Here is a 9,695-nt window from a genome sequence, read left to right as displayed (position 1 = left end):
TCTTTTAAATGAGACAAAGGAAAATCTCCAACAATGGCAGCAGGCTCCGGCCCACAGTGGCGACTCCTCCGCTTCCTCCCGGACGGCAGCCGCCCCTCCAGCACCCAGGCGGCCGGCAGCGAACTGGACCGCCAACCCCACTCCAGCCAACCCCACTCCAGCCAACCCCATTCCAGCCAACCCCACTCCAGCCAACCCCACTCCAGCCAAACCCACTCCAGCCAACCCCACTCCAGCCAACCCCACTCCAGCCAACCTCACTCCAGCCAACCCCACTCCAGCCAACCCCACTCCAGCCAACCTCACTCCAGCCAACCCCACTCCAGCCAACCTCACTCCAGCCAACCCCACTCCAGCCAACCCCACTCCAGCCAACCTCACTCCAGCCAACCCCACTCCAGCCAACCTCACTCCAGCCAACCCCACTCCAGCCAACCTCACTCCAGCCAACCCCACTCCAGCCAACCCCACTCCAGCCAACCCCACTCCAGCCAACCCCACTCCAGCCAACCTCACTCCAGCCAACCTCACTCCAGCCAACCCCACTCCAGCCAACCTCACTCCAGCCAACCCCACTCCAGCCAACCCCACTCCAGCCAACCTCACTCCAGCCAACCCCACTCCAGCCAACCTCACTCCAGCCAACCCCACTCCAGCCAACCTCACTCCAGCCAACCCCACTCCAGCCAACCCCACTCCAGCCAACCCCACTCCAGCCAACCCCACTCCAGCCAACCCCACTCCAGCCAACCTCACTCCAGCCAACCCCACTCCAGCCAACCCCACTCCAGCCAACCCCACTCCAGCCAACCTCACTCCAGCCAACCTCACTCCAGCCAACCCCACTCCAGCCAACCCCACTCCAGCCAACCCCACTCCAGCCAACCCCACTCCAGCCAACCTCACTCCAGCCAACCCCACTCCAGCCAACCTCACTCCAGCCAACCCCACTCCAGCCAACCTCACTCCAGCCAACCCCACTCCAGCCAACCCCACTCCAGCCAACCTCACTCCAGCCAACCCCACTCCAGCCAACCTCACTCCAGCCAACCCCACTCCAGCCAACCTCACTCCAGCCAACCTCACTCCAGCCAACCCCACTCCAGCCAACCCCACTCCAGCCAACCCCACTCCAGCCAACCCCACTCCAGCCAACCTCACTCCAGCCAACCCCACTCCAGCCAACCCCACTCCAGCCAACCCCACTCCAGCCAACCCCACTCCAGCCAACCTCACTCCAGCGCACTTTTTTTTGTTAGACCTAAAGTTGTACAAAGATGTTATTTAATTAGGTACATTGTAGTAGCCTAGTGTTATTATTAAGTGTACTGTTAAGTAAGTTTGTTCTAGTAGACAAATTTAAACACACACGCGAGTCAAACATTGTTATTTTATTTCAATAAATCTGTTTTTGAACAATATAATATGGTATGGCATCCATTTTTACTTCTTTTGTCTATTGTTACAACTTACCCCAGCATGTGTTACAACCTACCCCAGTAGTGGTAGTAAAAAAGGAACACCGTGTATTTGACATCAATCACGAGGTCTGTGATATTCTTGTAGAGGGTTGAATTGGTTCCATTTGTAGTAAACGAATGTGGGTTCTTTGTATAAAGGTTTGAGAACTCAAGCTAAAAAATTCAGCGATTTATAGGTGCTGAAGCAAAAAGTGTTTCAACCATGCCTGGTCTCCCCTACCCTAATGTGTCCTGACCCTGCCCAGTCGTGATCCTGCCTAGTCTTGCTACCTGTCTTTGTCCCGCCGCTTTACATGTTTGCCTCACATTCACTGATTCACACACCGACGGCGGTGTCTGCCATACAAGGCGCCATCCAGCTCGTCGGGAGCAGCTGGGGTTAGGTGTCTTGCTCATGGACACCTCGTCAGGTGGAACCGGGGATTGAACCACCATGAACAACCTACATGAACCACTGAGCCACTGCCGCCCCATGTAATCATCTAATAAGATTATTAAGTGTCTATATGTTCTTTTATCAATTGTAAGGGTTTGTTCAAAGCTAAACAGGCCAATAAGAGACTATTAACTACCAATATTCATTTTAATTATACGGTCTAATTAAAATGTCTACAAATATATAAAACTGACCAGAGATCAGGTAAACCCCACAGACACTTCATTGGTACTCTGTGAATCCTCATGATTCATGGGTTGACAGAGATCATCGCCCCCAGCGTTGAACCATTGAAATGTCAAAGTGTTTTGAAACAGTTATGTACAGTAATGTAGTAATGTAACAGTAATGTAGCCTCGTTTACTTAAGTCTCATGACTCTGGCAGTTTGACCACTGATTCGGAACAAAAGATTCAAAAAGGCTTCGAAGCTTAAACAACCCATCATTCCTCACTCCCTCTCTGACCACAACACACCCGTTGCTTATCCTTCCTGTCAATATTACGTTTTTTCTCTTGCAGGTTTAATTTGGCAGCGGTTAATGACAGTGATGTTGGACTGAAAACAGATCTGATAACCATCAACCCAGTCAGATTTGGTCAGTGCTCGCAAACACACACACACACACACACACACACACACACACACACACACACACACACACACACACACACACACACACACACACACACACACACACACACATCATTCATAAAAACAGATTTAATTAACATTTTAATGAAGACATTTCAGATTCAGTTTGTTCAGGTATGAGTTTAGATCTCAGATTCTAGTTTTTATTGAGTGCTATTTCTAAATAACATAATTCTAACTACAGCTTTTTTTCAAAAACACATTCATTGGTCATTACTGCCATCCCATATATACTCAGTTTCCAAATTCAATCAATTACATGTAGGTGCTTTTCAGACTGTATTGTAAATTTGTTAAAGTTGTATTCTGGTTAAATATATTTTATACTTTATGGTTATGATTTGACTTATCCATCAGGTTGTAAAATAAAACAAACAATAAATATAAATGGGAACATTGGGAAACAGATCTGTGCCATCTCGTGTCTCCAAACTATGTTTTGGATTACAGTAATAGTCCTAAAGTATGATTAATTTTCTTTATGCACGATGCATTTCTCTTTGTTTTTCCTTTTATTGATGGGGAGACGTGACCTGACATGTTAGTCCTGTTGTGTGTTTCTGATGACAGCAGGGTTTTACTACGGTATTTCTGCTCATTTATAAGCATTTAAAACAAGTACATTAATAAATCTGTTCTTTATGTGTATATAAATTGTATTGTGTAAACTCGTTTATTAATCACATTAACAATATGGTCAATCTAGCACTTGTGAAGTAATGTGAGCAGTATTTTATTAATCTTGATTAAAATTAATGGATAAATGTAGGGATGAGCGGGGAACAAACTAACGCGGGGCTAGTTTTAACACACATGGTGTAAATACTTCCACACATGCAGCATGACCAAACTTACTGTGTTTACTAGTTACTATATCAACACTATATAGAGAAATACTAAATACAAAATTAATGTCTTACTAAAGTTAATGTTTCATCTCTGTTTTTTGTTTATTTAAAATGAGACAAATCTGCTATTATTTTACTCTTACATCTGTTATTCAACAGTTGAGATAGTTCTGTAATGCTGATCTAACCAGCAGAAGACACTCGCCAGGTTTAAATCCCAGTTGTGCCGGTGGGGCATGTTGTCACACTGCGTTACAATGAGCCCCTATTAGAACTACGCTATTCTATTCTAGACTGTTATTATTTCTATTGAGAAAACATGAGAAAAAGGTGAATAAACCTTTTTATAGTGTATGAAAGTGTAAGAAAAATTATAAAATCAAAAAGAAATGCATGTCAGTGTGATGATTGACATTTTTATGATTGTCCAATTACGGGGGTTTATGTTGAAGTCCCTCCCTGTTTAGTTGCTGTATGGGGGAAGCCATTTTCTGTTCTTTGCGTGACTGTGAGACGAGCAGCAGAATAACTTTGTGTAAAAGTTAAAGGGTCATGAAACCCCCCTCTATCAGCTCAAGTCTAGCTCATAATCTTTTTGAAAAATGCAACTTAAATGGGCGTGGATGGCTGTGAGAAGAAGTGAGGGAGTGGGTGTGGCACGGCAGGGGAGAGGGGGAACTGTCATCAGCCAGCAGTGTTGCCAGATGTACGATAATTATCGTATTTGTACAATAATTTTGTCCTTTATAAAATATACGATCAATAATGAACAATAATCTCAGAGTTTTCAGTCGTTCGTCCAAACACACATCCTACCGCTTCTCTCTCTGACCCCGAATCATTTCGCAGGCTCGCCTGCCTGCACGTACACACACACACACACACACACACAACATGGTGTCGCCCCGGCCCGCACGTCAACACTACACATTCACAAGTCTCCCGCATTAAGCATACAATTGATATATTATCGAAATATCTAAAATGTTCATAACGACCACTTATTTAACAAAAGGCAAGTAAAATGACCAGGGTTACATTTTAGACACACACTCTGAAGGGATAGAAAAGTCCTCAGGACTTGGTACCGCATTACTCGCAAGACGTAACTTGCATTGGTCATCGACAAGGCCGAAGTCCACCATTCTCCAATTCTCGAAGCTCTCTCGGGTAAAAAAATGTTTGCGGCACTTGCGTCCCATGATTGTCTCTCTCCTTTACTACGCGATATCACAGTTTGACATGTCTGTGGAAAGATCCACGTGGTGTCATGAATAATTAAGAGACCGTGTCTTCTCATAGGATATAAAAATTCAGTCTCATTAATAAGTATGAGAGACCGATGAGTCATCAACGCACTACACTGTGCACTGCCACGTCACAGCCTGCGATGAAGATTTTAAACCCGGAAGACGAAAATAGCTGGAAAAAACTAAAATTTAACCATTTTCGCCCTACTATTAAATCTAACAGATGCTAACATTGTCTTCAATGTTGTTCAACACACATACCTCTGTTAAAATCTCAGAAAATTTGGTTTAGGGTTTCATGACCCTTTAAGATCGTCAGAGAGGATCGAAAAGGAGACATTTATATGATCTATTTTCCTTGGATTTGGTGAGTACACATTTTGAAATTTGTAAACTTTCATAAATGTGATTGTGTACTGATGTGTTAATTTGAGAGAGAGAGTGAAAAGGTATTTCTTTGTCAGTATGAAATGCTGATACGATCTGATGTTTAATGAGCAAAAAGTGATGTAATGGTCATGTGTATATGAGTTTGTAATGTTCATATTTTGTTGTTGATCATATTGAGCGAGTGATTTTATGTTTAAGTTGCATAATGTTATCTAAGCTGTCGAATTATGATGGAAATGTAGCTGTTATATGTCAAACAGGATAAAAAGTGCTACTATTACTGTTAAACTAAAAGCTGTGAATTTAATGTGTGCTGTGAACTAAATGCTGCCTGTTGCACATGCAGGTCTTTATCCTACGCTGGAACTGCGTTCATTTCAGCGTTGCGATCTAAGATGGCGACCCTTCCCAGCGAGATGAACGTTGATTGATGCGAGATTTGAGTTAAACCAACACCTGTGGAATTGGGTAGGAAAGTTCTGATTGCCTGCTAGTTTTTTTTTCTAACCTGGACTGAGCTTTGTTTCGGAAAGACTGCTCTGCTCATAGTATTTTGTTTCCCTGCGCAAACAGATATTCTGTGGAACTATAGAATCACGATTTTTAGAATTTTCACGATTCTAAGGAACTTTGAATTCTCTGAACTGGATCAGTGAATCAAATCTTTTGAATCAAATTCTTCCAAACGAATTTGAAGTGAACTTTTCAAACTCAACCTTTTGAACTGAACAGTTCAAACGAGTCTTTTGAACTGATTATGTGAATTGTTTTCTTCTGAACTGTTGTTTTTGCATTTTGTTCATTTTTTTTAATGTTTTTAAATGTGATTTAGTGAACTGTCCAATTTTATAATTGTGAACATTTATCAATGTTTATGGGGTTGAATTTTATATTGAAGGTGTAGTATTCTAGGAATCTTTAGCTGTGTCCCAATGTGAAGGCTGCATCCTCCGAAGACCGTATTTGAAGGCCTATTGGCTGCATTTGAAGGCCGATTGTGTCACAACGGCGCGACGAAGGATGTCCCAATTCAAAGGCTGCATCTTCGAAGGCTGCATTTAAAGGCCGATTGCATCACCGCGGCGAGATGAAGGCTGTCCCAATTCAATTCCGCATCCTTCGAAGGCCGTATTTGAAGGCCGGTTGCGGTGCAACGAAGGCTACCCTGATTCAAAAGCGTCGCCAAATGCACCCTTCGTTTCCCCGTGAAAGGAAGGATACATAGATGGATCCTTAGCGGCCTATCCTACCCTGATCCTACCCCATAAGTCATTGCACGCCGGTGACGACAGCATTTTTAGTGCAGCATTTGGTGTGTAGCCTACAGTTAAAATTCAAATGTTGGTGTTCAACTTTGCATTTTAAAAATACAACAACCGTTCATTTTTCGTTTTGCAATTACGGGTTAAAAAATGAAAAACGAATGGATGCAAATTTACATGGACAAAAGATATGGTGGGGGGGGGGGTTGTACTCATAAAATTTCTTCTAGGTTGGCAGGTATGTAACCCCCTGGGGTCGGCCGTCGCGACGAGCTTGATTTTTAACTTATCAACAATTACTCCAATCATTCATTTAAATATAAAGATTTACTTTATTATTTAAACAGTGTTGTCCTTATTACACCTCCATAGTCAAACCTACTGGCCCATGGTTAATATTAGTAACAAGTGCAATATTATTTGACACGTGTGCTACACTTACACTGATGAGAGGTTTGTTCCCACCGTCTCCGGCTCTCAGAAGCTCCTGGACCCTCCCAGACCTCCTTCAGTTCCGGTGTGGGACCTTTCTCCGGTTAGGAAGCCATGAAAGGTGCCCCGTTCGAGCCAATACATTTGTCAGACATGAAGCATCTGTCTTTCAAAACGGTGTTTCTTTTGGCTCTCGCTTCAATGAAGCGCATAGGGGACTTACAAGCGCTTTCAGTAAGCCCGTCATGTATGGAGTTTGGGCCTAATGACTCAAAAGTCATACTCAAACCAAGGCACGGGTACGTGCCCAAATCCCTCAACACACCGTTCAGGGCCCAGGTTATTTCCCTGTGCGCTCTCTCGGTTCATGATGAGGAGGAGGATGCGAGTCTCCTTTGCCCTGTCAGGGCACTGAGAGCTTATGTGTCCCGCTTCAGACAGACCGAGCAGCTCTTCGTTTTGTTTGGCGGACGCTCCAAGGGACTGGCCGCATCAAAACCGAGCCTATCCAGATGGATAGTCGATGCCATAGCACTGGCTTACACTTCTAAGGACCTGCAGTGTCCTTTGGGTGTCAGAGCGCACTCCACGAGAGGCGTGGCCTTGTCGTGGGCGTGGTATAGTGGGGTTACCTTGCAAGATATCTGTATGGCCGGGGGCTGGGCCTCGCCGTCTACATTTATAAGGTTTTATAACCTAGAGGTTCCCGCCTTACAAGCCAAGCTTCTGTCGGTATGGAATTCAGTGCTAATCTGCCCCGCTGTACCGGCCCAGATGCTGAGTTTTGCTAGTGCATCGCTCACTGAGCGATAAAACAGCTCCATGGGTGTTGAATAACCCGTACTGTTACCCAGTTCAGGCTGAACACGTTCACCCTGTCTGTGTGAAACACTGTTAACATAACTAGCTCCTGTAGGATGCTATTTCATGGGGAATGATGCTTGCAGCCTCTCTTCTCCGACTCTCTGTGAGTCTATGGTGATTATGCACTACATGAGCCCCGGGCTTCTGCCCTTGGGACTTTAGTGTTGGATCCCAGCATGCACGGCGTTTTACACTGTGTTCCCCTAGCGTAAGATATTACGCAGTACGAGAGAACCTCTCGTAAGAGAACGTACTCGGTTACTGACGTAACCTCGGTTCTCTCTAGAAGAGGGAACGAGTACTGCGTATCTTGCCGTGCATACAGTACACAGCTCTGGTTCGCTTCGGCGATGAAAACCAGTGTACCAGCCTTATTGAGCTATATTTATAGGGCGAGACCACGCCTTTTCTGGCGGGACGTGACGAAATGGGCGCGAAATGCCCCCATTGGATATGGTGTCACGCAGCGCCTCTCTCGATAGGCTGCTGCTGTTGCAGCAGGGCAGCCAATGGGCGCGCGAGCCGTCCTGCCTATGTCTGCTTGCTGCTGCACAGCGTTTTACATTAATTCAAAATTAAGGATAATTTTTGGCTTCAATATCTCGTGGAAAAGAGGTTTTCCCCTAGCGTAAGATATTACGCAGTACTCGTTCCCTCTTCTAGAACCGAGGTTACGTTAGTAACGGAGTACGTTTTCACTCATCCTTCCTTTCAATATTACGTTTTCTCTCTTGCAGGTTTAATTTGGCAGCGGTTAATGACAGTGATGTTGGACTGAAAACGGATCTGATAACCATCAACCCAGTCAGATTTGGTCAGTGCTCACACACACACACACACACACACACACACACACACACATCATTCATAAAAACAGATTTAATTAACATTTTAATGAAGATATTTCAGATTCAGTTTGTTCAGGTATGAGTTTAAGATCTCAGATTCTAGTTTTTATTGAGTGCTATTTCTAAATAACACAATTCTAGCTACAGCTTTTTTCAAAAACACATTCATTGGTCATTACTGGTATTCCATATACTTAATTTCCAAGTGAAAATAATTCAGGTTCAATTAACTACATTCATACTGTATTTTAAATTTGTTAAAGTTGTATTCTGGGTAAATATATTTTATACTTTATGGGACATTGGGAAACAGATCTGTGCCATCTCGTGTCTCCAAACTATGTTTTGGATTACAGTAATAGTCCTAAAATAAGATAAATTTTCTTTATGCACGATGCATTTCTCTTTGTTTTTCCTTTTATTGATGAGGAGACGTGACCTGACATGTTAGTCCTGTTGTGTGTTTCTGATGACAGCAGGATTTTACTACGGTATTTCTGCTCATTTATAAGCATTTAAAACAAGTATGTTAATAAATCTGTTCTTTATGTGTATATAAATTGTATTGTGTAAACTCGTTTATTTATCACATTAACAATATGGTCAATCTAGCAATTGTGAAGTAATGTGAGCAGTATTTTATTAATTTTATTTAATTGTTTTTTGTGTTTATTTAAAATTAGACACATCTGATATTATTTTAATCTTATATCTGTTATTATCCCTCTGGGGTCTACGGTGTTTTTGGGGTCCTTGAGATGTTTTGACATGCCCTGACATCTGTGCTTTTTTCAGTTGCTTATAAACATATTAATGGCAAAGGTGTCATTATACTCTATTTAGCACAAACAGGGCTACCATAATATGTGTAATACATTGTAACAAGGTTAGGTGTTATGGGAAGAAGGAGGCGGGAACCAGCGAACAATCAAAACATTTAATAACAAAATGAAACAAATACATAAACGAAAGTAAAGACGGCAGTGCTAGTCGGCATTGAGTACTTTCCATAAGATCATCTCTCAATGCAAATCAAATAATTCAAATCTATTATAAAACAAAACAAAAAAGTTTTCTTTGAAAAAGAAATTGTCAAAATTTTGTTTGTTGTCAAAGTTTATTTTTAATTATTTTAAAAAGCCATTACTTTATTTGAAAAAATTAATAATTGTATTTTATTGACAAAATATTTGAGTTTGTCTTGTAATTTTTTTTTATTAGATCAGAAAA

The sequence above is a fragment of the Rhinichthys klamathensis genome, unplaced genomic scaffold (genome assembly GCF_029890125.1).
Source record: "Rhinichthys klamathensis goyatoka isolate OS25496 unplaced genomic scaffold, OSU_Roscu_1.1 h1tg000486l_1, whole genome shotgun sequence".
In the NCBI taxonomy this organism is placed as follows: Eukaryota; Metazoa; Chordata; class Actinopteri; order Cypriniformes; family Leuciscidae; genus Rhinichthys; species Rhinichthys klamathensis.
The sequence above is the reverse complement of the archived record's forward strand: the minus strand, read 5'-3'. Positions refer to the sequence as shown.